The following is a 27,668-nucleotide window of genomic DNA, read 5'->3' as shown; positions in this document are numbered from 1 at the left end:
AATTCCCGAGCAGCCGGCGGTCACAAATCGCGCGTGCGTTATGATGGAAAAGAGAGCCGGCGTGCGCTGTATGCGGAGACGGATAGTTTGCCGTTCGCGGCAGCTCGATTGAAATCGGACGCAGCCGAGCGAATTATTATAATACTCCGCAGAGTGTATACCGTAGCCGGGAGGCGACGAGGGCTCTGTAAATGCATGTACGCGTATGCGCATATATTGCGCCGCCCGATTCGTTTTCTATCTATGCGTCGCGGTCTTCCATCTCTTCCGGCTTGCACCTAGTTTCAGCTTTGCCCTTCGATCCGCGCTGTGTGCACATTGCCTGAGTTTGCTCTGTTCCACGTGTGGGTGTGCGCGCGATTTCATTCGACTATCCGTTTTGCTCTCTTTTTCGTATGCGGGCTGCTTTATGCAAAGTCAAAATCACCTTCGATTGATTTAGGATTTTGATTGCTCAAAGGCTGCAGATATTCAGCGTTATTCGAGAAAAAAGCCACTTATTTTTAGATGCAACTGATTTGAAAAAATATTTATCAATAACATATAGCGCATAGGCTCAGCAAATAGGCCATTGGTCCATCAGTCTATTGGCCAGTTCCACGTTGAAACAAAACGAATAATACATATCCCGCAGGTACTGCTGAAATCTGCGCACCGTATGCGGGCCCGCAGAATTCAGGTAAAAGCAATGCTCCATATTGCAGTCAAGGGTAAATATTGCGTGGGCGAACTTTGGGAAGAGAATCAAATATCAATACAATTTGCCTATGGCTAGAAAAACGGCGATTTCAATAGACGCTTCAAACGTAGAACGTAAATATATCATCGGAATAGGAAATGCCCGTGGCTTTTTTAAATCTTAATAATAGATGGCCAAAACGACTATATAACAGCTACAATCGGTGAATACTACTTTCCCTCCGAAAGAGCCTTCGACTTTATTCCGCGCCTAATTGTTATCGGACAATTTTAGAATCATCCACCAGTGCCAATTCTAATAACCAAAAGTACAATAAGAGTGTACGAGTATCCTGCGGCTAGCCTTGCGTTCAGCCGACGACCGCGAGCTCATTGCAGCAACGAGACCACCGATAATGAAAGCCCGGGAAATAACCGTTACTTTCCCTCCACTTGAGCTAGTATGATAAAAAATAGGAAGCTCGATTCGGAGAAAATGTCGAAGTCTGGCCTTTCATCCCGCAGCAGGCTAATGCGCAAGCATCGGCGAGCGGAGGTAAGCGTTATTTCCTCCGACAGGCCAGCGCAGCGCCGCCGGCTCGCGGCCAGAAATCGGGTACGAGCTACTAAATACACTTGCCAAATCCGAGTGAGAGAGCGAGCGAATGAGAGAAGATACTTTGCCGTAATTCCCGTGGAAATCGATGCGCGCGTCCTACGTGCAGTGCCACAGGGGGAGAGTTGAGCGCCGGCTTCGTTGTCCTCCAAAGCCATGATTACGCTTGGCAACGACAACCAGCAGCGGTGGCAAAGCGAGCAGAGAGCCGCTTTGGGATAGAGGCGCTCGATTAACAAATTTTAGCCTGGCTCGAAACTTTAATTAAAACCGAATGCACAGAGCGAGAGAGAGAGAGAGAGAGAGAGAGAGAGAGAGAGAGAGAGAGAGAGACCGGTGGTCGACGCCACTGCCGCCGCCGGTCAACGCTGGCCTTGCCCGTATAAGTTAATTTGAAATTCGTCAACGTTAAATGCGCCACGCTAGCGGCCTTCTGGACCGCGATAATAGCTTCAACAGCTGGCGACTTGGCAAATTTAAGCAGTCGGTTAATTGTTGTTTCAAACCCTCCTCGCTACTCGGCACGTATACTATTCTGCTGCTATTTCGCTACTGCTAGTTACTACTGGAATTCAGCTTTGTATCTTATACAATATTGGGGCTTCGATGGCTATGTATAATACACGGAAAAAATAGTTGGTAACAGTAACAAACCGCTTGACAAAATACGCATCAACTATTTTTTTGGTTAACCTTACTTGGTAAGTATAATACAATAATTGGTAAGTTACCTGCTTTTTTGGTAACAATTATCAAGTTATTGGTAAGGTTAACCAAAAAAATAGTTGGTGCGAATTTTGCCAAGCGGTTTGTTACTGTTACCAACCATTTTTTTCCGTGTAGAGTATCGAAATTGGTTTTGCCGATCGATCGTTGAAAAATCAACGTTATATAACGCGAACATTTGCAGGATGATAATCAAAACGTATGTGAGTTTCGCTACTCTCGATTAGCCGGCTACGTTAAAAATAATTTCCATTACGAGTATTACGTCCAATTTCGTTCGGAGCTCATTTCGATTCAGAGCTGCAGATGTAGCATCATTATGCGCAAATGGAAACAAAACAGTGCATTATATCCAGGATCAGAGAGCGAGTGTCTGAACGAGGGAATGACCTCACTGACGCATTACGGATGCCCTCTTTTTCCATTAAACAAAAATCGAGATAGCGCACACAAGGTCGAGTCCCATTTTTCTCGGCACGAGCGAGACTCTGTGTATGTGTGTGTGTGTGTGTATGTGTGTGTGTGTATCGGCTTCACGGCGCCTTTTTTACTTAAAAGAATAGAAAAGTATGGGGGACAAAGTGTGTGTACAGAAGAGAGAAATATCGCCGACCCTAAACGATAAATTCCGCGCACGTCCTCTGTATATTGCGAGCGAGTGCAGCAGATCTCTCTCCCACTCGCTCTGTATCATTCCTTTCAAATTATTAGAATCTCCCAAAGACCTTCCCTTCCTTCCTGTGTCTTCTTCTTTCCCGCAGCAAAAGACAACGAGAGGACGAGGACGGCTATACCGGCAGACAGCTCCTGCGCCGGTACGTGGTTTTGCCAGAAGCCCACGAACAATATAGTTAACGGGCTTTTCTTTTTCACTACCAATTTTCTCGACACTCTTATACGCCCGCCTCCCTCTATGCTCTTCCTCTTCCTCCCTCTCGCGCTGTCTTTTTATACTTCTTCGTGCGCGCGAGCGGACATTTATTTTTTTTTTTTTGACTCCGCACGAAATATGTTCAATAACCGGGAAATGCCTTTTCTCGTTAAATTTAGCTCTTGCACCAGACTTAATTCGATAAAATCGTTTTATATGAAAAATCAGCGCTTAAAGCGAAAAATCTCTCTTTGTAAGCATGCACATCGATCAGTTTTGCAATCAAACTACAATAGCGATATTCCAACAAAACGCATTCCCGGTGTACTTCAAACTATTATGTTGCATCGATCTTCATTAGCCGAGGTTTGATCAGTCGAGCAGACAACGAAGCCGGGTTTTTCAAAAACCAATACTGTCTGGTGGTATCCGTCATGATTGGCAAAGCACTGCTACTACAATCACTCGCAGCATCGCCTCCTACATCTCTTCTCACGTGTCTCTCTCGTGCGAAGCTTCGTCTTTACAGTGATTGCGCGTCAGCCCCTTTGTTCCTGAGACCAACTCCTATACCTTTTCTCCCCCCCCCCCCGCGCTCCTTGGCGAAAATTTATGATATGCAAGGCATTTATATTTCCGCGCGCGGCCATAAATTCTGCTTTACGCGCACGTAAGTGGCTCCACTTTTGTTCATAGATTCCTCCGGCTGTCAGATTTATGCTTTGAAATGCATACGAGGAAAGCCACGGCGATACGCGCCCGCCTCTGCACACAACACCGCTTCAGAACCGCTGAATGCTTATACGTATGCGTTCGCAGAGACGAGGGAGGGAGGGAGGTGGAGAGCGCCAGGAAAAGCAAATAACACTCGCGGAATAGAGAGACGTGTGCACTTCGCTTTCTGTGGCGCATACAGCTCAGGCACTCTCTCTCTCTCTCTCTCTCTCTCTCTCTCTCTCTCTCTCTCACTCTCTCTTGTTCTCCTCTCTCGCTCTCTGCCTCTGCTCGCTGAATGTGTTAGGGGTCAGTGCACCGGCGCTGAACACGCGTGCTAGACTGTGAGGTAGATATCTAAACCCGATTGAGCTACAGCCCGATGCGATACTGCTGCTGCTTCTGCTATTACCTGTATTTCCAGGATGATGCGCATCCCGCAGCGTACCGCAAGCATCGAGACACGCGTATAATGTATCTCGCGCGGCTGAGGGAACGCGAAAGCGTATCGCGAGAAATTGTCGGCTTGGCGGAAGTGTTTTACTACGACTTTGAGGCGAACATTTTATGACGAATATGAATGAATTCGATGACTGATTTGACCTATGAAAGAATTTAAATTTATCAATCACGAGTATAAAATTATCTTTATATTAAACTAGCTTAATAGCACAATCCATACAACAATCTGTAATAATAATACGAACCGTGAACAAGCTACGAAAAGTCCACTTAATGGCGATGGTAAGTTTAATCTTAACATACCATACATTAAAACTGTTTGAGAATTATCTGCGATAATCTTGATATATATATATATATATATATATATATATATATATATATATTTGCTGAACGAAAAAAGAAGACAAACCAAAAATAGGAGCTTTTAATAAATTCTCAGAAGTCGAGTAACGCGTGAAAGAACTCTTTCCTGCGCATCATGAGGCATACAGATCACTTGCGCCTGCAGTGCTATAGTGTTGCTAACGTGTTTCAAACTTTTAAATAAATCTAAAGAAATTGTTTACAATAAAAAGTGCTATAATGACTCAAAAATCTAATCTATTAACCCTTCAACTCCAATGTTGTACTATCATGACATTTGAAACAATTTGAGACTGCTTACGTTATTTTTACAGTTTACAAACATTTGCAAGCGCATGTCAGAGACTACAGCGCACCAAAAACTTTTACTGGAACTAAAGTGATCGGAGCTAGCGTAACGAAAGAACACTACTGGATAAGTTACCGACAGTGGTAGGTGTAGCATTAGAGTTTGCATTTGAACAAGATAGTGCTGGTACAGTAGGTAACGCGTATATTCCATGTAGAGTATACAAAACATTCTTACTTCGCCTATAGATGTCTCCCTCTGGTTTATTATGATGTTGTTAATTTAAAATTAATCCACAATTCTCATTTCTTTACGACAGAATGTATGTTATTTTACGTTATAATATTGATATTTGATTGAGGCAATAAGAATTTTTCAATGATTCTTTTATCTAAAGTAAGATTTTAAATATAATTTATCTTTTTTATACACCTATGAAAGTTATCTGATCCATTTATATATTATGGATATATTTATAATTTCAATTTTGAAAAGAGCAAATTGATGCAGGTTTCGGTCGACTTAATGTAACTACGTGTTGTACGTGGCACAGCGCGTAAACAGCAACAGCTCGTAAATGCGGGAGGAATGGAGAATGTCGCGCAGTAATTTACAAAAAGGCGCCTACTTGTCGTTGAGTGCTGCTATTTGTTTTTATCAAGCCACTGCTGAAACACATGCTCGTATACTCGCGTTATGCATAATACACGGTAGATGGGATTGGTGCTCAATTATTGAAAATGTTCCGATAAAATTCTTTTTTTTTATTTGTTTTACTCTGAATATTCACGTTATAAAGAATTTCGTTATTGAATTTGCGAGCGTAAAAATGATCAAGTTAATTAATGTGCACGTAACGATTACCTGTCCGTCAATGAATATTCAACATTTTTTCAGGACTTATTCGTATAATCTTTTGTCATATTCTCCATCAAATTAAATTAACAACTGAAGTGCAAAATTGTTCGATATATTTCTGTAATCAAATAAAGTTGAATGGTGATTTAAAAAAGCTGATTGCCTCTTTGAAAAAAAAATTAAAAATTGCGATTTGCATCAGGGACAGAGATGTCACGCATTACAGTCGACACGACGACGGATTTTTGCCAAAAGAAATATTGATTTCCCTGCATTTAATTGAATCGCGACGTATATTGGGAGACGAACGTCGCCGAAGAAGAAAAACTTTGAAAATATGTCTCTTTTGTTCCGAGCGCGGTAATTTAGCAGCCATTTTTACTTTATAGATTATTTTAACGGCATACTTTGAATAAGGTTCAGAAATAAATGAACTTAGGGACTGTTTTTAAACTCATGCTGTGAATATTTCAAAATATTATTCTTGGTCTATAACAGATACCGCTAATTTTGAGGATCTGCGTTGGTCTGCAGTACGAAATTGCTAAATTTATAAATGTTCAACGTGCGACTAACATGTGTCGACAGGTCTGTCAATGTTAATTTTCTCTCTCTCTAGATTTTCACAAATTAGTCAAACACCAACTTCTTATTTTCCCATAACTGACGACCCAAAAAAATCGAAACTTTTCTAGCACACACTTCGCGCGTAGGCGTTCGCAACGTCGGATTCATTTCCGGTCTCTTTGATCCACCTCCGCGGCTCGTATCCTTCCTAGTCTCCCGCACGATCGCGCCTTTCTTCCGCATTTTCGAATCGCCGAGTAATCCCGCACCGATTAAAAATCAGGGCCTCACACGCGTAATTCGCTTTTTTCCGATCCCCGACGATCGATTCAATCGACGAGCGACGCACCTATGTACTCCAAGGATATCGGCTTTTCGCACGAGCTTGATTTACACGAGCGCCGCAGTCTGCTCGCTCGCGCTAATTGAAGGTTTATGTAAGTGCAAGACTCCGGGATGCGTTTACTCTTTTTTGCTCAGCACCGCTTCTTCTCCGTTCGCTGCAGCATCCTAGTCTTCCTTCTTGCTCCTCTTTTTTCGGCTCTTCTTGTTTTTCGCACGGCTCGCGCGTTCGCCTCTATCTTGCGCTTGTACTATTGCAATTTGCACACTCGGTTTCTTTTTGCCTCCGTGTGCGCGCGATGATTGACACTCTTTCTCAGCCTTTCACTGCGTCGGAAATACGCGCGCCAGCAGCAGCTCTATACTTTTAGCGCGAGTTTTCGCATGCGTTTGACAGCTCGAGTCAGCTGCGTTTTGAGGTATAGCGCGTGTTTTTATTTTATTTACGCAGCTTGTTCATCGGGAAGAAAATACATGATCGAGCTTTTACTGAAAGCCCAGGAACATGTGAGGCATTATTAACTTGGAGCGGAAAAAAACCATGAGTGTAATAGCTCGATTCAAGAATGTTCGATAAAAATTTCGTCCAAAGACTTATAAGACTTTTTGAAGGAAAAATGTTTTCAATTACTGCGTGCAGTTGACATCTCGAACGATATTCTAGCATAAAACGTTATTTAAAAGGAAGAAGGTTATAAAACGCGGTTTGCTCTTCGTTGATCGAGTTCAAGAAACCCTACTCGAGCTTTCCTTGCAATCAAGCTCTCATACCTAAGATTCACGGTGTTTCAAATTCGTAGCCACATTCGCCACTTATAACCATCCCAGCCCTCGCCTATTTCTATAACCAGCAGCTTTGCCCGAGTAACCCAAACAGTGCAACTTTTTCATGGGCAAACAGCCCTCGCTCTACGCCATCAATCTTCCCCGCCGACCATCCGGGATCCAGCGCAGAATCGCTACTTATACTCTCCTTTCATTTTCGCCAGGTTCCTACGAGTAATGACGGCCATCGCGGCGCGCACGCACAGCCACACATACCGACACACGCGGAATCCTTTCCTCTCTGCGCGGCTCGTGTTGCGAAGGAGATCGGGAGGAAAAAGAGCCGCGGAAAATCCCGAGATCGCCGGCTTGCGCTCCGGCGCAATTAATGCATAACTCGCGCGAGTCCGCATGTATCACGCGACGAATCGATCGCGCCGATGTTTTGCCGATCTTGCAAGCGCGCGAACCTTCGCGTTGTGTGCATAACAACAAAGGTCTGAATCAGCGTGTGTGTCGCTTTGTACGAGAGAGAGAGAGAGAGAGAGAGAGAGAGAGAGATTCCGATGTAGTTGTTGAAATTTTTTCGCGACGACCCTACGTGCCTCGCTGTTTTTGTTTGCGGCTATTCGATCTCGCAGCGATACACCTCGTGCCGATAGAGAATATTGGAAACAGCTGTATTTTTAATGGGGAATTCGTTGTTTTCGTTTCGTTGTATGACATTGAAATTGCGAGAACTGCACCTTGTGTCAGCGGAAATCGTTTCTCGATTAACAACGCGATGCACACGGTTTTTACTCCGGAGTTGAAGCAAGGTATAGCTACTTTTAATGGTCATCGATTACGTCTCGAGTTATTTATAACCTGCTCTTACACTCTTTATAGTTTGATAACCTAATAACTTCTTCACAAACCGAATAAAATCTTCCCACTCGGCGAGAAGCTTCCCATCTACAATTCCCACAAAGATTCAGCTGGTCGTCACGGTCATTACGCAATTCGACCATTTCTCACCTGATAATGCTCCAGAACTGGCATGTCCGAGTAGTCGAGCGAGATAATTTATTAGCGGAACACGGCTAGCGCAGCGCGCTTTTGCAATAAAACGACGATTACATGACTCAGGCGATCTTGAAGAGAGTAGTCCGCAACGTTTAAAAGTCCACGCCGGTTATGTCTCGCGATATAAAGGCTCCACTGGGTAGCCATCGGCGAGGTGTTACCACCGCTGGACAAATTGCCTCGCTTAATGATCACCGACTCGTTATTCAGCGTCTCGAGCGATAAATACGATTTTTTTTCCCGCCGCGCGATGAGAGAAGAGTTTTTATCCGAGAATAACCCGCGAAAAATGCCGAGGCTCGCCGAGAGACGCGTGCTTTTTGTCTTTCGCAAGTCTCTTCGGCGGAAATAAGCCGTGCGCGCGGATCAAAGCGCGGGAAAACAAGCGCAATCCGCTGAGATAACACGTTCGTTATGCGGAACAGAGTTCGATTCCTCCGCGCGCACGCGCGCACAGACTCCGGGAGTATAGTGTATCGAGTTTCACCAGAAGCAAACAAACCAAGCTCACGAGCACTATTTCTAGACGCCGTGCGGTACGCCTATGCGTATACACACACAGCATTCGAATTAGAGAAAAAGAGAGAGAGAGAGAGAGAGAGAGAGAGAGCTTTATTTGATTAACCTTGTGCATGAAAAAAGATTTCTCGCGGCTGCTGCGCGTCGGCTCGGAGAAAAACCGGCGCCGCTGTATGGACCGAGTCCCGACGGATCGTCTAATAATACACCGTTTATCTATTTGAGCGGGACTTTGCTAATTACCACGGCGCTTCTGAATGTATCGATTTGAGTAGCGCTAATTTGACAATGTATCGATTCAAGGAAAAGTCGCTCGCTGACGCAGATCCGTTGTTAGAGAGCTCGAATAATCGAGGACGCTTACGTGCGGATCTAAAAGGGAAATGCGAAGAAGTCGATATTATTTCGCTGCAGTAGAGGGAGAGCCTTTAATTCATATCTCGACGAGAGAGCCTCCGCGCGCACGTCTCGCTCACTGGGTTAATCCGCATTCATAATCGCAAACTCTCGGCGCCGGACGCACACACACACGTTCGCGGGTAGAGTAGACTACCTTGAGGGCAGTCGTCATCATTCAGCCGTTAATTCTGTCTTTCCCGACTCAATAGGCGCGCCGGAAGCCCTTTCACGTAGCGGATAAATGCTCGCGTCTGTGCGTCTCCTCACACGCACGCGTCTTCAAAAAAGACCTGCGGAGAGGAACCGCTCTCGGGTTTCTCGCTCTTCAAGACGGATTTCGACGCTCGCGCGTCTCTTATGACGCCTCGAGAGATTGCGAGCAATTAACTTCGGTTTTACCACCGGGTGTCGCGTTTTCTATTGACAGGATGGATGAGAGAGGGGGAGAGCTGATTTTCTCGGCGGCACATTGTAGACTGACAGTGTCGCGAGCGCAAATTGAGTGAGGACTCTTGATGAGATTTGATTTGGCTTTTCACGAGCGGCTGCCTCGGATTTCGCGTCGAGAATGACTTGAAGCGATATCGCTTCGCTCGGCTAACACCAGGCAAGCTTGATTCGCTCTCCGAATGACGGAAACTCGTTAGGAAGCTTCGATTGTGCGCGAGCGCGAAATCGGAATTGATTTCTTCGGAAAAATAAATCTCGAATATCGCCCGCACTGGCACCCCTTTTATCGCTGTATTATCTCGCAGGCCCGACAAAATGCCACTCAAACGAGCCGTGAAATTCAAAGCGCAATAATGTCCCCAGCAGGCTCGAGCTAAAAATGCAAAGCCACTGTGCGTGCATGTGAAAGTGACAGCGGTACCAGCTCGCGCGCGTCGATTCACACCGGCGAGAATCAGTTTGCATTTTCGGCTCGCGACGTCGCGGCCAGCCACTTCTCGGATCGCTGCACTCGGCGGTGCAGCCCTGCGTATAATACTCCTGATGTCAAGTGCTCGTGCGCTGAGCTCCTGACACGAACAGAGGAACGAAGGCTAATTCGAGCATCAGCGAGTCGAGTTTCTCGGCTGCTCCTCTCGCGCGCGTGGTGCACAATAAATTGCCCTTTTCCGAGCTGCCCGCGCGCGTGTTTTCCCATTTTTACCGACTCGCAAACACTGCTCGCTGCAGGCGGGGAAGAAAGCGGCTGAAGCTTCAACAGAAACTCGATAGCATCTCTCGGGATGGCCGATATGAGCCGCGCGCTTGATACACACGCTTCCATCACTCGGCCGCGTATAATTATTCACGAGCACGCCGCGCAACGGAATACAGCGAGAAAAACAGCGGAGAGAGAGAGAGAGAGAGAGAGAGAGACGGTGTGAAGATAGGGGGCGAACGCGTGTGTGTGGGTATAACAATGTTGCTCGGTGAAATATTAGCGCGCGCGGGATGACGAGTGCGGTAAATAGAGAGAAGCTCTATGCATCAGCCTTGAACCGAGGCGAGCAAACGCCGAGGGAGTATATCGCGTCGCGGGTGGCATTACACAGCCGGATAGAGCGAGAGAATTTCACGGACTGCTTCTGCTTTTGAGCCGACGATGGAGCGCGATAAGGCACGCGAGTGTCGAGGAGTGTGCGACGGGATCGCTGAGGTTGCTCTCTTGGATAGTTTGGGGTTGGACTGCGAAACGCGAGAGGACTGTGGATGGGTATGTCAAAGGGATTTCGATACGACGCGGAGCCGTTGTCTGCTTCACGACTGATTCTTCTGGTTGGAGGAAACTCGACTCGAACTCAAGTCTGTCCGAATAGAAAATTTCGCGAAAACAAGGTACGCGAAATCGACGGGCACGTCAATTCGCGCGAAGACGGCGAAATTAACGCGAGAAACCTTCTCGGAATTTTCTCCGAAAAGCTATGCATATTCAATAAGCCGAACATGCGTGAAATCGCACTCCGAACGAGGTGTCAGAATTTCGAAACCTCGAAAAGGAGCAACGCGTACATTCCCGGAACATGACTCGAACTATTTCCGAGAAAATATTCGATACACTTTCTCAAAAGACGTCGTAAAAGAGGTAGGCAAACATCCATCAAACTTGCGAGTCAATCTCCGCAAAAGCCGGTGTCTTTATAACTGCAGCAATCCGCGGCTGCGTTTGACGAGAGCGTCGCGTGTGTTTTAAATTAGGCAAGTAGCCGGCCGAGCAAGGCGGAAACACGTGTACGCTATCTTTTTATCAGCGACGCTGCAGCAGCAGCAGCAGCTCTCCCGAATGAGTAAATAAGCGTCCCCCTCCTTGTGCAGTCTTCGTCTTTCTATAAATACAGGCCTCGAGGTTGGCCTGCGTAGGTGGGGAAAGAGAGAACGGCCACGGCGATATTATCGCCCAAAGTCTTGGGTAAATAGATAGTAAAGTTGTCGATGAGAGAAGAAGACAGCGCGAGGAGAGCCGTGTAAAAAGTCGCCGTGTGTTGACACTGTAGCGAGATAAAGGCGAGACCGGTGCTGCGACTGCGAGAAGGTTTTATACCGACGTGTGAAAATACACTGTGAGAGGGATGGGAAAAGTCGACGGCCACGCGATGCTTTGTGGTGTTTTTCGAGGGTACCAGTTGGTTCAGCTTTATTGATTAGCGATTTTTTTTCGGGAAGGATAATCGCTATCTTTATTGCTTTTACGGAGAAAACTCAATATAATCTTGGGGAACTCGTACATACTCTTATCTCATTCTGCGGCTTTTTTTAGATTCTCGGATGCGGAGAAATTATCGCTGTCTGTTCGCGCGTTCGATTACAAGCCATTTTTCTCGATGGTGAAATATTATTTTCATGCGATTCGAGATAAGCATCGCTCATAATATTATGCAAATATCTTGAACGGAAAACAAGTGAAGCGATAGTGAGTAGGTATACAAAAATTACAGGCTGCGCGAAGAAAATGATAATAATACAAGATTGCAAAACTCGCGATTTGCATATCCGCCGCAGATGAAATCTGCGCTCGCTCGGAATCGCGACAGATTCTTCATTAAAATCTGACACCCCCGTAATTTTTCACCATTAATCGCAGCCTTGATCCCATTGCTATATGAATAATCGCAACCCATCAAATTTTCAGCAAACAGCAAATTCGTCCCGAGTCCCGTCGTCGTCCCCAACGCGATTTTTCGCATTCATCATCGAACGTTTAATGAAGGCTTTAGCGGCGTAAAGCGCATAAATAAGATAAATAAGTCGGCGGCAGTGCGAGAAAGAGAAAGAGAAAAAAAGGCGAGCGAAGAAAGGAATCCGCGCAATAAAAAGTCGCGAAGCGCCGGCGTTCAATCGCGATAAGCGAGCTGCAGCCGCGCCGGCAGAAAGGGAGCTGCCGCGCGTGAAAATGAGGTGCGGACGTGTGAGGGACGGAGATACGCGGCGGCGGCGTAAAAAAAATAAGAATATCAAATAAAAGCGAGCCGGAGAGAAATAAAGTGGCGCGAGAGGGTCGCCGGTTATAAGAGAAACGTTTAGCCGGGCGCTGAGAAGGTGAGGAGAGAGAAAGATGGAGAATAAAAAACCGAGAGAGGTATGAAGAGTGAATGAGCGAGACGGACGGGAGGAGGGGTAAAATTGAAAATGATGGAAAGGCTAGCTCTACGTGAGAGGAGACGAGGGAGAGAAAAAAGTGCGCTGCTAGAGCGAAGCGATGCATCACGCGACGCGACGACGGTGACAAACATTTCTTCCTGATTGTTTGCTCTCGCGATAGCTTTGACAATTTCTGATATTAAAGCTTTTTCTGCTGCTCGGTTCGAGGGAGTTTCTCTTGATGCTTCGGGCACTTGAGGAGCTCTCGGAGTCGTCGTATCTTTAGCGCGTTCGGAATCGAGATGGATTTTTGCAACTACGCTTTATACAGTGTACGGTTTTTTTAATAATCGCTGCGCACACACAAGCTTCGGGGTATATTGGCAGTTTTAATTGTCGGAAAAGTTTCCGAGAGTTGATTGGACGAATTTTACTGAATAAACGTAGCGGCGCTGGTTAAAATTAAAAAACACGATTCTATGTGTATTCTGACCAGCAATATAAAGCTCATCGATTCTCGGATGTACATATGGGAAATGCATTTTACCGGTAATTCTCATAAACCTATATACCTTGAAATTATTGCCATGCATACTTTTACAGTTAACATCGATATCAAAGGGAATATTTCGCGTAAAATTGCAAGAATTAATTCGCGCTGTCTCTGACGAACGCATCCAATATACCATCAGCTCCCCGCCCAATCCGCAAACGTCAAACTTTCTCGAAGCTGCCGGCGCTTGATCGCGCGACGCTTTTTCAAACCGAGCGAGTAATTTCAAGCTTCATAAATTCCGAGGGCGCTCGATGCATTCCTAGCCCAGGCGTATAATCCCACCCCCTGCGCCCCCGTCCCCGTTTCGCAATCAAGCGGCAGATAGAGAAACATTCCCCAGCGCTTTGTGCATAGCCGAGAGAGCACCCCTAGTAGATGTGTTTATGTACGCGTTGGCGCGATTTCTCGCAATCCGCCTGCGCGCAGTTGACAGTCGAAGGGTCCGCATAGTATTGAGTGCGCGCCCGGTCCCCAACTTCGGCTCCGTATGTTTTCCAGGCGCGTTTGGATGCTTCTCGTGTCTCCATCTTTACAGAAGAGAGCAGAAATGCGTTTCATTATTCCGTAGCCAGGATGAGCTTTGAATCGACCAAATTTAAAAAAATAAACAGCCCGACTCTAAACTTGGTCTATTTCGAGTTTTCACTCCCATCTATCTTTCCTCCCTTCCTAGTTCAGCCCCCATGCGTCTCTCTCTCTCTCTCTCTCTCTCTCTCTCTCTCTCTCTCTCTCTCTCTCTCTCTCTCTCTCTCAAAAATTGCTTCCCTCATACATACATTACAGGCTCCGTATAATCGTCCCAGGAGCAGAGCAATACGCGCACAGTATACGAGCGAAGCTTCATAAGCCTACCCTCGAGGGCAGCTTGCGCTACATGCGTCGCGAGCAAACCTCGTGCAGGCGTCCCCCCAGAGCTGCTACTTCGATAAAAAACGGAAGAGAGAAAGTACGCCGACGACACGAAACGAGGAAGAGCCATCGCTCATCGCTCGAATCGACCCCCTCGGGCGAGTCGGCATCGATATAAAAATAATTAAACGGCCCGCCGCGCGACGCGTCACTCTGTATACATCAATGTCGCGCTTCTGCAAAGCAAATGGCACGAGATCGTGATTAAAAGCAATTTTTCTGCGAAATTATCGATTTTCCGGATCACCGCGAGTTTTCCCGGTTTCAGGGAGAAGCGTTGCGTACACAACCCGCCGTGATGCACAGTCAACGCGATGAGACCGAGCTTTTTGCGCGGAAGATCTTTTGACGGTCTCTCCACGCGGAAAGTGACGAATTTCGAATGCGTGGCAGGAGGGTCGTCGCGCGACGGGGTCCCCGTTGTAATATCGAATGATTTACATGATAATGGCAATCCGAAAGGCGCGGGCGTGAGGAAACGCGATGTTGTCTTGGTGAAGCGTGAGCGCCGGGGAGAGAAAAGATAATTGATGATGGAAGCTGTGATTCGACTGCAGTGAAAGGATCCTCGACTTTGCGTAACGGGACAGCGGAAAAACGATTGTGATTAATGAATCACGCGCGCGAAAAAAAAACGTCGAGCTATCGAAATTTATAGTTGGAAACATTCGACGTCAAAAAAAAGGAAAGCAGAACGACGTCTAGCCGATGCAAATTGACTGTAACACACAGCTGTGAGACTCTCCCCTTCGACTAGTTAGCTCGTCTTCAGGAAGTGCCCGACGTACTTCCGAGCAGCGTCTGCGGCAGCTCATTATCCAAAGGTCGTGCTCGAGTTGAGCTGGGAACGTGACATTGGGAAAAGGTGGCGCGAAAAAAGCCGAGGGGAAGCCCAGCCGATGGGTAAGCGACCCTCGTAAGCTCGCCAGGTACGCGCGGAGCTTGTACACCTGGAAGATTCTGCACTTTTACAGCGTCTACGGTGTACTTAACCATTATAACATACCCTTTTTCAAAAATTTGTTTACCGATTTGCGAATTTCGCATGTAAATCACGCGACGTCGAATACAGAAGAAATTCCACATCGCGGCGAATAATCGGTCACACGTGAGGCATCACGAATCATACGGCTGTCACGGCGGAGAGAGCAGCAGTGGAATCTGTCCGGCGCATGTCTCCAGGTACAACACATCCAGCCCGATGTTCACGCGAGTACACGTAACCACTATATGCAAAGGGTGAGCGAAATCTGCTGCTGAGCCTCGTCGTGTTCCCCCGGAGGCTGCGCGACGAGACACGAGATATACGGAACGGACAGTCGGTTGCGGGTCGCTCGCGATGCGTGAAAGCATCGATCACGGGAGAGGAGAGCCTGCACGTTGTACGCACCGCTGCGGCAGCTGCTGGCGGCGCTATACAGGCGTGTCGAAGCGCCGCCAGCGTAACGTAAGACGCGAGGGGGGAAGCTTTCAGTCTGATGCTTGTTTCTTTTATTTGGCTGCCACTGTATACTATGCTAGATACTGTGCTGCAATATCGTACATAGGAAGGAAGCGCGAACGCACACGTGTTCCTAATTTTGGTCGCGTTTATGGTTCACACACACACACACACACAAACGCACACACTCACACAACGATTTAAATACTCGAGAGCTGGGCACATTATGACGACGCTGCAGCCGAGCTTACAGCGGGTTGTAGGTGAGAGATGTGCGTGGAGGGGGGGGGGACGTTTTGTTCCGAACCGCTGTAAAGATTAGGTGCGCTATTTCCGGAATCATTTGTCAGTGCGGTTTCAAAAGACATTCTTTCCAGAGAGATTAGTTCCTCTCACGGAATGTCTTTTTCAGGACTACTCGTAGATAATGGGATTACGCGCAATTGTTTACGAACTGGATTATATGAGCTAGTTTGTATTCCGCGCACGTATCGCCGTAAAGTATACAATGTATTCATGGAATAGGATGATATAGAAATTGTATATCAAATTAAAGCAACTCACTTTTTGCAGAAATTCCTCACGTAGGCGAGGACGTTTTCTTCTTTACGCTTCACAAAAACGGTGACATCTCACCATCCCGTATTTTCCCTCTACGCCCTTTACGTACTTCAGAGATCCCTTCGAACCCATCCACCAGAAGTGAATGAATTGTACCGAAGACTAAGGCACGTGTGCAAAAATAGCGCAGAGAAAAGCAGGGATATCATGTTCTTCATCCTCCTGCGTGCACCTTTACAAGTAATCGCGTAGACGAAGGAAGAACTATGCCACCGTTGATGCTACTGCGTTTCTCGTGGATTTGGAGGTGATCGAAATCTGAAACATTTTAAAACAAAGTTCCTTAAAATTCCATTAAGTTGAAATACAGGATATAATATTTTATGTATAAGAATCGTTTCGCGAAGAAGTCTACAGGGACGTAAAGATGCAATTTTTCTATAAAGTCCAGGTGCGCGAGCGTGTCTATATACGTTGGACAATAACCGTAAGTTGGAAGCTATACAAGAGATATAAAATCGAAACTCGGCTCATAAAGTCGACTTTGCTGCTGCGGCACTCGCTATAAAAGAATGAACGGAATTGGTCAATGTTCTCGCGAAATTTTGTTCAGCTTACTTTTTTTTTACTCCTCTTAAGATTTATATTTATTCGAAATCAATTTGCAAAATGCCAACCGGCACGTACTAGAAAGAAATTGCTCGTCTTCTCATATAAGAACCATATCGCAAATAAGCAAATGTTGGTCAAGCAAAGACACTTTTATTCCTCTACTACTGGCGCCCGCTCGACAAACAATAATCCATTATTCATTGAAACTCAATCATCCGGTACGATTCCATTCTCTGAGTAATTCTTCAAACACAGCCTACACCCCCAATCGGCTTTATTAGTCTTTTATCATCTGAATTCGCGCATCGCACGATAAGCAGCAAACAGCCGCGCATCGATCAATCAACCTCGGCATCTCTCTCTCTCTCTTTCTATCTCCCTCCTCTCTTCACGCTATCTGCCTCGCAGGTGCACGAGAGCGAAACCGAGGGAGGTTTCGCCAGCGAAGCATCGTTCCGCCGTGCACAGAACAAAGAGAGCCGGCAGAGTGAACGAAGTCAACCTCAAGAGGAGGAGACACAAAGCTCCAGGGAGATTTCTGGAAATTAAAGTTTTTGCTGCCCGCGGGGGAAGAAGACAGCGCGATGCTTTTTCTATTTCGCCCCGGCGCGTTGCGGGGCAAAAAATAAATAGGAGATTACGCCGGAGGAGTGATTTAAAGGGAGGACACGTCGAGAGCGAGTACAGTGCAGTCCCGTGGTGACTTTTGAAAGTTGATGCGCCTCGGTCGTCCGAGGAAATCATTTCCAGGGAACACCGGAGATTCGCTGTTGGATAATGTTGAACTTTCGAATCGAGTTGATCTTCCGAGCAAGAGGATCTATCCATCGTTATTCAGAAAACTACCTCGAAAACACGTTGACGCGATGTGCATTTTCAAGCAGCGAGCGTTTCTAGGCGCAGCTTTATCGGATGCAAGCTTAAATTTAAATTTCGCGATTCCATATCGAATTCATTTGCAGAAGCGCGCTGCAGCTCTTCCGAGCGAGGTAGCCCAAACATTCGCGCGCTTTCAAAGCAGCGACAAACTGATGCGCAGCTCGCAGAGAGCCATAAACCCGTTGGCGTTGCTTACACGCGCTGCACAGCAAGCAACGCGAAGGAAATCCCGCAATAAGTACCGAGAGGAGCGCGAGATTTCTCCTCGACAACGTCCTGTACTGCAAGGGACGCGGGTATACTATACTATTCGTGTACGGGAGGAATCCCACGAGAAAATCTCAAGAATCGTACGGACCCACTCGCTTATCCTGCGACTGTGAATTTCGCAGGCAGGCGAGTAAACGAAGAGCCGATGGATTGTCGCGCGCGTTTAAAATTTTACGTCGCCATGAATTGCCGAGTACTGCGAGAACCTGCTATGCGTGGAGAAAAGAATCCGGAAAGTCACGGCGCGGAAACTAGGAAATCAGTCGTTTGAGTATGCGAGAGAGTAAAATCCCTTTGAGTTACTTATGGATAAGTGGTCTGACTAGCGGCATACTAATTACATCGACTATTTCGTGTTTTTAGCGATAAGGTGTTACATTATGATTTTTCTTCCACCTTTGAATTTATAGTACGTCCCCGCATCGCGTTAGTTCCGCGTACCCCAATCAAAAAATAATATAAATTTAAAGTCGTCCTTTTTAATCTCCCTCCCATCCTCCAACGTAAAAGACATCCTGCTCACAATTATATCCATTTAATGCTACCGCGAAGCAGAACACGCGAGAGAAGCTGCTGTATTTCTACGATTGTGCGTGTAAGTACGTCGTCGTCGCTTGCGTTTCTTTCTCCGCGCACTCGAAGAGAGAGAAGATACAGTCTCTCGAATAAGTGCTCTCCTCGGGTTTTCTTCCCCCTCCCCGTCGCTGCGGCGACACGCAAATGTGCGTGAACGACGCGACGACGAGCCCGCGGCTATCGCCGCACGCGCGCAGATGTTTCGAAAAGTCTCGAGCTCGCTTTTTTCTCCTCATTGCCTTTTGTCGTCGCGCCTCGTATCGCCTCCCGCGCGACAAAGAGTGTCGTCATGCCTATGGGACAAGGAAAAGGAGAGTTTCAGTGCTAGTTGGCAAGAGGTGCTACAGCATCGTTTCGCGAGCGGTTATCGCTAGCTGCAATCCGAGGGTTTTATAAACATCGCCGGCGATTATTCGACCTCGACTGCTGACTCGCACACGCGCGGCTGGCTTCTCGTTTTTCTCTTTTCTTGTTGCAGTGCGACTCGCGCGGCGGTTGGTAACCACTCGATCTTTCTCGTTCTTTCGAGTGTGCCAACTATTTGAATTTTTTTCGGAACAGTCGATTAAAACGATAAAATACTATGGATTCTCTCGAATATCTCGGAAGAAGACACGAGATCGATTGTACTCCACCAGTAGTTTATGGAGTAACTGCAAGAGCACACCAGACATCAAGTGTCTAAAATATTAGTCGATCGAGAGAAATTCACATTTTTCCTTTGCGCGCGGTGCATTCACTAAGCAGTTTACTACCGAGTCTTGAGTTACTCTATTCCGAGCGCAGCCGCGATATCTGTTTACATAACGTAAGCTCCGTGAAGCACTAGTATTTGCAGAAACATTTTTCGCAATACACAGCTTTGATGCGTACAGCCGAGTCACCTGATACGAGAAGCTCGTAAGACGCAGCGCAGGTTGTATATTATGAACCGCTCAAATATGCGCAACGATAGTCAACTTGCAGCAAAACATCTGGCTCTATTGTTGTAATTCTATGCCATCGCGACATTCATTCGAGTGTAAAGCCGCGGTGTCGCGGGCTGGGAATAAAAATAAAGATAGTAAAAATTGAATTTTTTTACAAAGCGCGCACATGGCAAATGCAGAAGAAGAAACAGAACGCATTCTCGTCCAGATGTTCGGTTTCAACGCTTTGGCTTTTGTTGCGCCGGCGTCTCCCCACGTACAGACTTGATAACGTCACGCAGCTCATCAACAGCCATTATCGCCCGCCCCATCTAATCCTCAGCCGCTCACTCAAGGCAGAAAAAAGGCCTATCCAATTTCGACGCACAGAACCAACTTCCGATCCCGACGACTGTATGAGCACATCATCGGGCAGAAGTAGCAGGACAAGAGACGCAGATAACGTACGCAAGATGACACGCGCGGTCGGATCGAGTGTAAATCGCGCTCTGTTTTCCCGCGCGTGAGCACACCGAGCGCGTAACCCGGTGCGAAGGGTGTCAAAATGCAATTCATCACGCGCGCGGAGAAAGAGAGAAAGAGGGAGAAGCGAGGGGCCAAGATAGGAGCTCGAGGGACTCGAGCCGCCCGCGGGGCTCACGCGCAGCCGAAACATCAATCTTCCTCAGCAACAATGTTCGCGTAAATTACCCTCATCGATATCAAAGGGAGAGCGCGCGCGAGGGCGGACGAGAGTCGCTCGAGTAGCGCCGCGAGGGAGTGAGACACGGCGAGATGCTGAACGAGAGTGACTTTCTTATCGCGGGCGAATTGCATTCGTGTTAGGACGCGCGAAATTGGTCTTCCCTTGCTCGCTCGAGAGAGACTCGGTTCGGGTAATTGCGCTCGTGTGCGGATGGAAATTTTCATTTTTTTAGCCGTGATTGATGATCTCGCGCACATGCGAGTATCGAAAAATAAATACGCCGTAACTTGAGCCTATTATCCGCGGCTCGAATGAATTGAGAAATATCCCGATCGATACATCCGCCAGCGAACACATAGCGCTAGAGCGGTGTAATTTCAGGTTATACCGTTGCTCCTAACAGTGCAGACGTTCGGCTTTCATAATTTCAGCGTTCGACTCTACAAGCACGAGACGCAGGTATTGCACAGAGGGACAGAGAAAAAGATGCGAAGAAAATCGCTGCCGCTCCGGTAATCGGCGGAAGAGTCTGTTATACTCGCTCCAACGGCCGAGAGAGAAAGAGAGATGGAAAAGGGGGTGAAAGATCAGCCGCGCCGAGCGAGAAAGGAAAGATGAAAGAAGAGCGCGGCGAAGCTGCAGGAAGGGACAAAGAAAGCTCGGGGCGAGATTAGGTCGTGTAGGACCGAATCACGGACATTATATCGCGCGCGAGCGCCTCTCGCGATACCGGGCGCGGGGTTTAATGTACCGTTATGATCTTTACGGGCCGGCTGCTTTTTATAGGCTCTCTGTTGCGATTGAGTTTTCGCGCTCTACCCGCGACGCCTCTATTGCTTGGAATCTTCCTCGGTTCTAAGCTGGAAATTAGATGCGAACATATTATTTCACGTAATGCTCATATTTCATCAAAACGCAGTCCTCTCCGTTCTAAACAAAGGACTATCCGCGAGGACAAGATGAAAAACGCGTTGACAGTTCTCGCGCGTAAAATATACGCGCGCATTGTATCACGAGGAGTAACGATGTAAATTATAATGCTACAATGATGTTTTCCTGCAATTTTGAGGTCTCTTAAAACACGCTGGTAAATGCAGGGATTAAGTTGCAGCTCTCTTGTGGAGAGCTCCGCGCGCATACCGCACCATCTCTCTTGGGGCTGTCGTGGGAATTTGAATTTTAAATCTAACGCAAAATGTTTCGGGCGAGCCGTACAGCTTAAGTCGCTGGCAAAATGTTTCACGGAGAGTAGAATAATACAAGGGATGCAAACATATTTGTCAGGCCCGGCGAAATGCGCCTCGTCCTCCTTCTGGAAAACATCGACGGCTGCATTGGATTATCAAAATTTTTCGCTTTTTCATTCCGTATACGGAAACTTTCGTACTTTTCGATGTATTTCCGCGAAGAAGAATCCAATAACGCTGAGGTCCGAAAATTCATCCCGAATTCCTCGAATTTTCCAATCTAAAAATACAATATATACGAGCCTTTTTTCGAATAACAATAAAAATTACGCGCGGTACCGAGAAATTTATCGAATTCTCGACACGACGCGAGTGTACGTAGAAATTTTGAGGAAAAAAATAAAGGTAAACTCGTGTTCAACATCGAATCAGTCGCGCAAGCCCGCGAAGTAATTATCACAGCGGCAGCGAGCTATAGCGCATTATGCGCGGACTTTCCCACATCCCATCCCTGACCCATAAATCGAGCTCGTGCGAAGCTCCTTTCAGCATCCTCCATGTGCTTCAAAAGCGTTGCCTCGCGTGTGCGCCTGCGCACAGGTGTTATAGGTACACACAGGCTCTCGCACTTACCCCACGGCTCTCCCCCTTCTATACACACAGCGGGCGAAATAATTACGAGAGGGCTCAAAATATGCGTGGCCCTTATATTCGGGAAAATAATTGCTCGTTTTCCGCGAAAGCTTACAAATTAGCCGAAAACGCGCCGGGGCGCCCGTGAAATTCGGTTGTTAGCGGTAAATTGAGAGAGAGAGAGAGAGAGAGAGAGAGAGAGAGAGAGAGAGAGAGGGGGGGAGAACTCGACCGAGAGCCCGAGACTGCCTTTAACGAAGTCTGGTTTAATGAGCCCGAGGGCCTCCCTGCAGCCTAGACACTCCTCTGGCACACTAATTGCATTAATTGCAAAATGTCTCCGCGCTCTCTCGACTTCGACGCCAAGCACAAGCTCTCTCATCCAGCTATATACGGTAGGTATACGGATGTTATATATATATATATATATATATATATTTACACACACACACGCACACACACACACACGCGCGCGTGTATACAGCGTCAGGTATAAGCGGGCGAACTTGGCCGCTCACTCTCGCTTTCTTCGAGCGACGCGACGACGGCGCTTTTCGCTCTCGTTTTGTATCGAACTACCCTATAACACCTACCAGCGCCGTTTCTGCTTCCTATCGCTGATTCTCCGTGCGTACACACTGCACTTTTCCCCTTGCCACCTATACATTACTATTATTGGCTTGACCGCACGTATCGCAGTCGGCGCCGTCCCCGTGCCGGTCTGTGTATATATTTAGCGACAAGCGCGTCAAAATGAATTTACGAGTTCGCGGTAGCAGAATTAATGAGTCTTGATTCTAGATTTACGCGGCTGTATCGGCTCGTTCCGAGCACAGCCGCGAGCGTTGTATCGTTGTTATTATCGCGCCGACAGCAGCTGCTCCGCGCGCGGCTCACCGTAAAATGTCATATTTACTGCTTTCGTCTATTTTAATTGGACGACGGGTTCGCTCTCGCGGTAAATACCTTTTTATTGGCTAATCAATCGAAATTCGGCGAGTCCGACGCGCGCGATTTCCGCGAGACACTCCGAGATTAGCCTCGTTAGCTTATTTACGAGTATTCTCTCTTTCTCTCGCGGCAAATATGCGGTGGAATGAAATAAACGTCCGGATAATATATTACATTATAAAATTATTTTTAGAGCGCGTTTTTAATGCTCGTCTCTCGGAGACCGTATCATCGGAAAAGGTCGAGGCGAGACGTGAAAATAACTCTGGCTCCGCGTTCGCGGGTGGTCGCGGCTCTGTGTATTATCACACACGCACGAGTCGAGGCGAATGAAAAACGTATAAATTTTTATCCCCGGCTATCGTCGACTTCTGCCCGAACGAGCCGCGTATTGTTATAAAGTATCGCAATGCAGCTATACAGTGTCGAGTGTGCGAACAAGCCGCAGAGAGATATACATTAACAACCTGAAAATCAGACTCAACAAACGCTCGCGCGCAGGCAATTGCGAAACGGCATAAAGCAGCAGCAGCCGGTGCAAGCCATTTTACAAACAATCAAGCGCACGCATAAAGCCACTTCCAAACGAATCAAAGCCAACAGCACTCGAGTGAGAGAGAAGAGAGAAAAAATGAAGCAATAACACTCGTCGCTAAGAATAACAATAATCCCCGCCAGCGCGATAATAAAACGCAGAGACAAAGGCGCGCAAGGCCGCGATCTTAGCGATACTTGATTAATGGCAATCACCATTCCCTTCGTTTATTCTTTTTTCCTCGTACTTTTTTATCGCCCCGTGCAATCTACTCGACGAGCGACGCGAGACATGCTAATTCGCTACACACGAAGAGCATATCGGCCGCGATCGTTTGTGTGCATTATGCATGCGCGATCCTGTGTCGCGTGCACTTAAACGCCCTGCTCTACTGCGCCTAGATGGTGCCACTCTCCGCGTATATAGTATAGCGCTGGACTTGTAAAGTTGCGCGATCGCGGTTATTGCAGCGCTCGAGCGCCGGCTGGCCAGAATGGGGGGGGGGGGGTCTGTGGGTACTCCGGCCGCTTTTAATGATTTGCTCTAGTGAGCCGTGAAACAAGCTGCTTTTCTCGGATTCGTCCAGGTATAATGAATAATTAAAATCATTCCCGGCATACGCGTTCGGGTTTCTCTCTGATGTGTATCTGTGTAGCTGATTAGACGTGATTAGTACGAAATTGTCTCTATAGAAAGCACTGTCGAGCTTATATTTCTAAACTTTTTTGAACGATCGGAGAAAATTGAAAAACTCGCTGGTCCCGTGCACACACTCGGACGCAGATTTCAGGTGCAATAATTGCCGGTGATATCAAGTAGGTGTGGCACGACAGCGCACGCGGCTAAACGGTTAATTCCTCGCCGTGCTTTTCCCGCGTGCGCAGGGAATTATATAGCTCAGCGCTCGCGGGTTATGCAATTTACTCGTCGGGTTTCAAATCACCTCCGGTATTGGCTTGATGGTAAAAATGTCGAGTTTTCGCGCTGAGGACTCGATCGCGCACGTCGTAATTACTCTCCCGGATAGGTGTGTATACACGCCTAAATAGCCATTACGAGTGAAGAAATCCAACTAATCCTCCATATTATTTTGATTTCACGAAATCGACCATACGAACCCGAACGATTTTCGCAGGCGTTGTTTCTCCCAGCGCAGCATTAGAGTCCGGCCGGTGAGAGGGCACGATGGGCCGGTCCGCGTAAATCAAGCGCGCGCGCGAGCGCGAGCTTAGACCGACCGACCGAGCGGAGTCGGTCCCGCCTGTGCGCGTGTGAACTTCATTTCCGCGCACGTGCAGCGTCTTGGCTTTCCACCCGTAAAACCGGCCGCGCGGCGTATAATTTTCGCGCGCGCCTGATTCTTCCCGACTCTCCCTCCGGCTGCATGGAGGGAATTCGCGCACTTTAATGGGCTGTGCTCTACACACCGGCGGCATGTATCGATTCGCTTTGAAATGAATAGGATTTTTTCCTCCGTGTTGGGCTGCAGTAGGGGTGAAATTTCAGAGCCCGCGTATACAGAGAGGGATTGTTCGTCGATCCCAACGATAAATTTCATGCTGCGTGTGTATCGCGAATCGTTGGAAATTGGCGGAAAAAGAGCGCAAACAATGCGAAAGCTCTCTCTCTCCCACTCTGTCTGCTAATTAGGCATTCAATCTTCGGTCACGAGTTTGAAGCGAAAATTAATACTCGAACTCCTGCGTCTGCGTGTGATGCATCGCGCGTTGTCGACGATTCGAATTTTATGACTCTCCGTATATTTTTGAAGCGATTTTCGAGTGAAAAAGAAAACAGTCAAGTTCATTTGTCTTTCGCAGGGCTCTCTACACACTGGAGCAAATATTTACGCTGTCGCCGTTTTTGACACTCGAAATCCAATGCTGCTGATGAATGGCTACTGTTCTCGCGTTATACATACACACACGCTTGCTGATGCATTAGAGTATGCTTCACAATCCGATATATTGTTGACTTTTCCAACGTTATCGGCTCGTCCGTGTCCCTATATATTTTTGGAGTATATCCGGACGAGAAATAATAATTTTAGAAGGATCAATAAACGCGGCGTCGGTTATTTTCGGTGTACAACTTTTCCAGCTCAATAATTCCGAGTTCCGCGTATTTTCTCACGCCAACGTTCGCTCGCTCGAGTCGCTGATTAAACAAGTCCGAAAAATAACACGATCAAATTTAAATTATACAGTCGCCGAAAGTATGAAATAAACAAAGAGATCGATCTGGCAGGTTAATTGCTACCCTCCAATAACGCGCACATCTCCGAACTCGCGCACGAGGGTCGAGCGTATACAACATCGCGAAACTTGTTCGAAATAAAAAGCCAGCTCTATATTGCCCGGTCTTTCTCGTTAAAAACGTGTTTCTCTTGGCTCGCGTGCGCAGGCAGGCGTCGGCAGGCCCTAAACGCATCGCGCATTGCCGATTTTATCTAGACACTCTCATATATATGTATAGCTTCAAGGTTCCGAGCTGCTTTGTTAAAGCCGAGAGCGAAACTTCTGCCGAAGTAAAGACGGCGGAGGAGACAGACAGGCAGTCGGGACGGCGCAATAAAAAATATCAAACCAGGGGAGAGAGCCACCGACGCAGGAGTGCGAGGGAAGAGAAGAGGTGTAGATGGCAGAAGCGATTGCGTGAGTTGTTAAAATTGTATTATAAGGAAAATGCAAAAGATGTAGAGAGAGAATCTGAGTATACTATGTTGTATTAAATTGCCAATTTTTTTCAGGTAACACGAGAAACTTAAAGAAAACGCGCGAGTGAAGGCGCAGGGATCAGAGAAAACGCAAGTTTCGAAGGGATTTAAGAAAAGCCAAAGCCGATCGTATTGCACTCCTCTTATTTCCTTATAATACCCCACGAGGTTCTTCAGACTTTTCGTGAAACTTCGAAAAGAACGTTTGATTATCAGGGGAGAGACTGTCACGCGATACGAATTTTCCTTCAAAAGGTACCTACCTGCTCCTATGGAGACTTTCTTATTAAAATTCATTACAAGTTTTACCAGGCCTTTCGTCCTTTTTCTTGCGCTGTATTTTCTTTTAATTCTCTTAATTCTTTTCGGGCCAGATTATGTAAAATATCGTACTTTGAGCGTCTGCCAGAAACTTGCCAGCCGAAATTCATTACAAGTTTTTAAGACACCTCGTTGCCTTTCCCTGCGCACGTCCGCGAAAATCTGCAAAAGAGAATATATTTTTAATTTGAAATTTGTTTTTTGTTATCTATGTTTACCAGCAACACTACACTGTATTAGCTTTATACCAAAGTTTCAATAGGCTTTGTACGCCGGGATCGAAGTTCGCGACGCCTCATTAACTTTCGAACCAGTCAGTTTCAGTTTGCCTCGATTCAGAAATCAGTTCCCATCAATTACACGATCGGATAGAGTATCCTCTCGCGGTAACTATATAATTACCCAACGTCTCGTACCTTCGTCACGGAAACTGAGCGATTCGTCCCTTATGGCCCTCGATGCACAGCCCCTTAGAAAACAAAAACCGAATAGCCCGAGAGAAACTCGATACAGAACGTAGAGTGCAAGGCGTAGCTCGCAGTTGTGAAAGATTGTCGCGAGCCCGGTCGAGAAGCATAAATTTTCAATGTTTCAGCGAGGAAAGCAGAGCGCGTGGAAGTTTAATTGGAGCCATCGTGGCGGCGCCGCTTGCAGTTGCGCGCAAACTTTTAAAGCGTTTCCGGTCGAGTTAGAAGAAGCATCTCGTGTACGCGCGGGCTTGTTTCTTCCCATAGTACACGCTCGCGCGGTTATGCGCTCGCAGGAAGGGGTGCGAGAAAGTGGATACATCTCTCGCGGGGCGCTCCGACGCCGCTCTGTCCGCCCGTTGGGCGAGTATAGAGCAGAGCGAGAGATAGAGAGAACGGGACCGAGTTTTTTTCACCGGCGCCAGGACGACGACGAATGGCTTATTTACCTTGGAGCTAGGCTTTATACACAAAGCGAGAGACTGGTTGCCTGCTTGCGTTTCTATTGACTGAGGGGGGAAGCACGTTGTACTAATTGACTGGCTTTTTTTCTCTTTGACTCGTTTTTGCTTGTACCCGAGCTTGTCTTCCATTTGTGAAAGACTATATAATTATACGGGGGAAGGTATTAGTCGAATG

At 47.1% G+C, this 27,668-nt stretch overlaps 1 protein-coding gene across 7 annotated transcripts in view; it reads right to left on the bottom strand.

Moving 5' to 3' along the window:
- LOC100118600 (protein rhomboid) overlaps positions 1–27,668 on the bottom strand; it is a 167,623-nt gene that overhangs the window by 135,816 nt on the left and 4,139 nt on the right. For 5 of the 7 annotated variants that reach the window (XM_031922531.2, XM_032597067.1, XM_031922527.2 and 2 more), the window contains exons 4-5: positions 26,551–26,724; positions 16,272–16,586 (exon numbers count right to left, since the gene is read on the bottom strand). The gene's annotated coding sequence lies outside the window, so the exon portion shown is untranslated. Of the gene's footprint in view, positions 1–16,271; positions 16,587–26,504; positions 26,725–27,668 lie in introns of all 7 variants that reach the window. The other 2 variants (XM_031922529.2, XM_031922532.2) reach the window with 2 other exon arrangements.

This window comes from Nasonia vitripennis, chromosome 2 (genome assembly GCF_009193385.2).
Source record: "Nasonia vitripennis strain AsymCx chromosome 2, Nvit_psr_1.1, whole genome shotgun sequence".
Taxonomy (NCBI): Eukaryota; Metazoa; Arthropoda; class Insecta; order Hymenoptera; family Pteromalidae; genus Nasonia; species Nasonia vitripennis.
The sequence above is the reverse complement of the archived record's forward strand: the minus strand, read 5'-3'. Positions and strand labels throughout refer to the sequence as shown.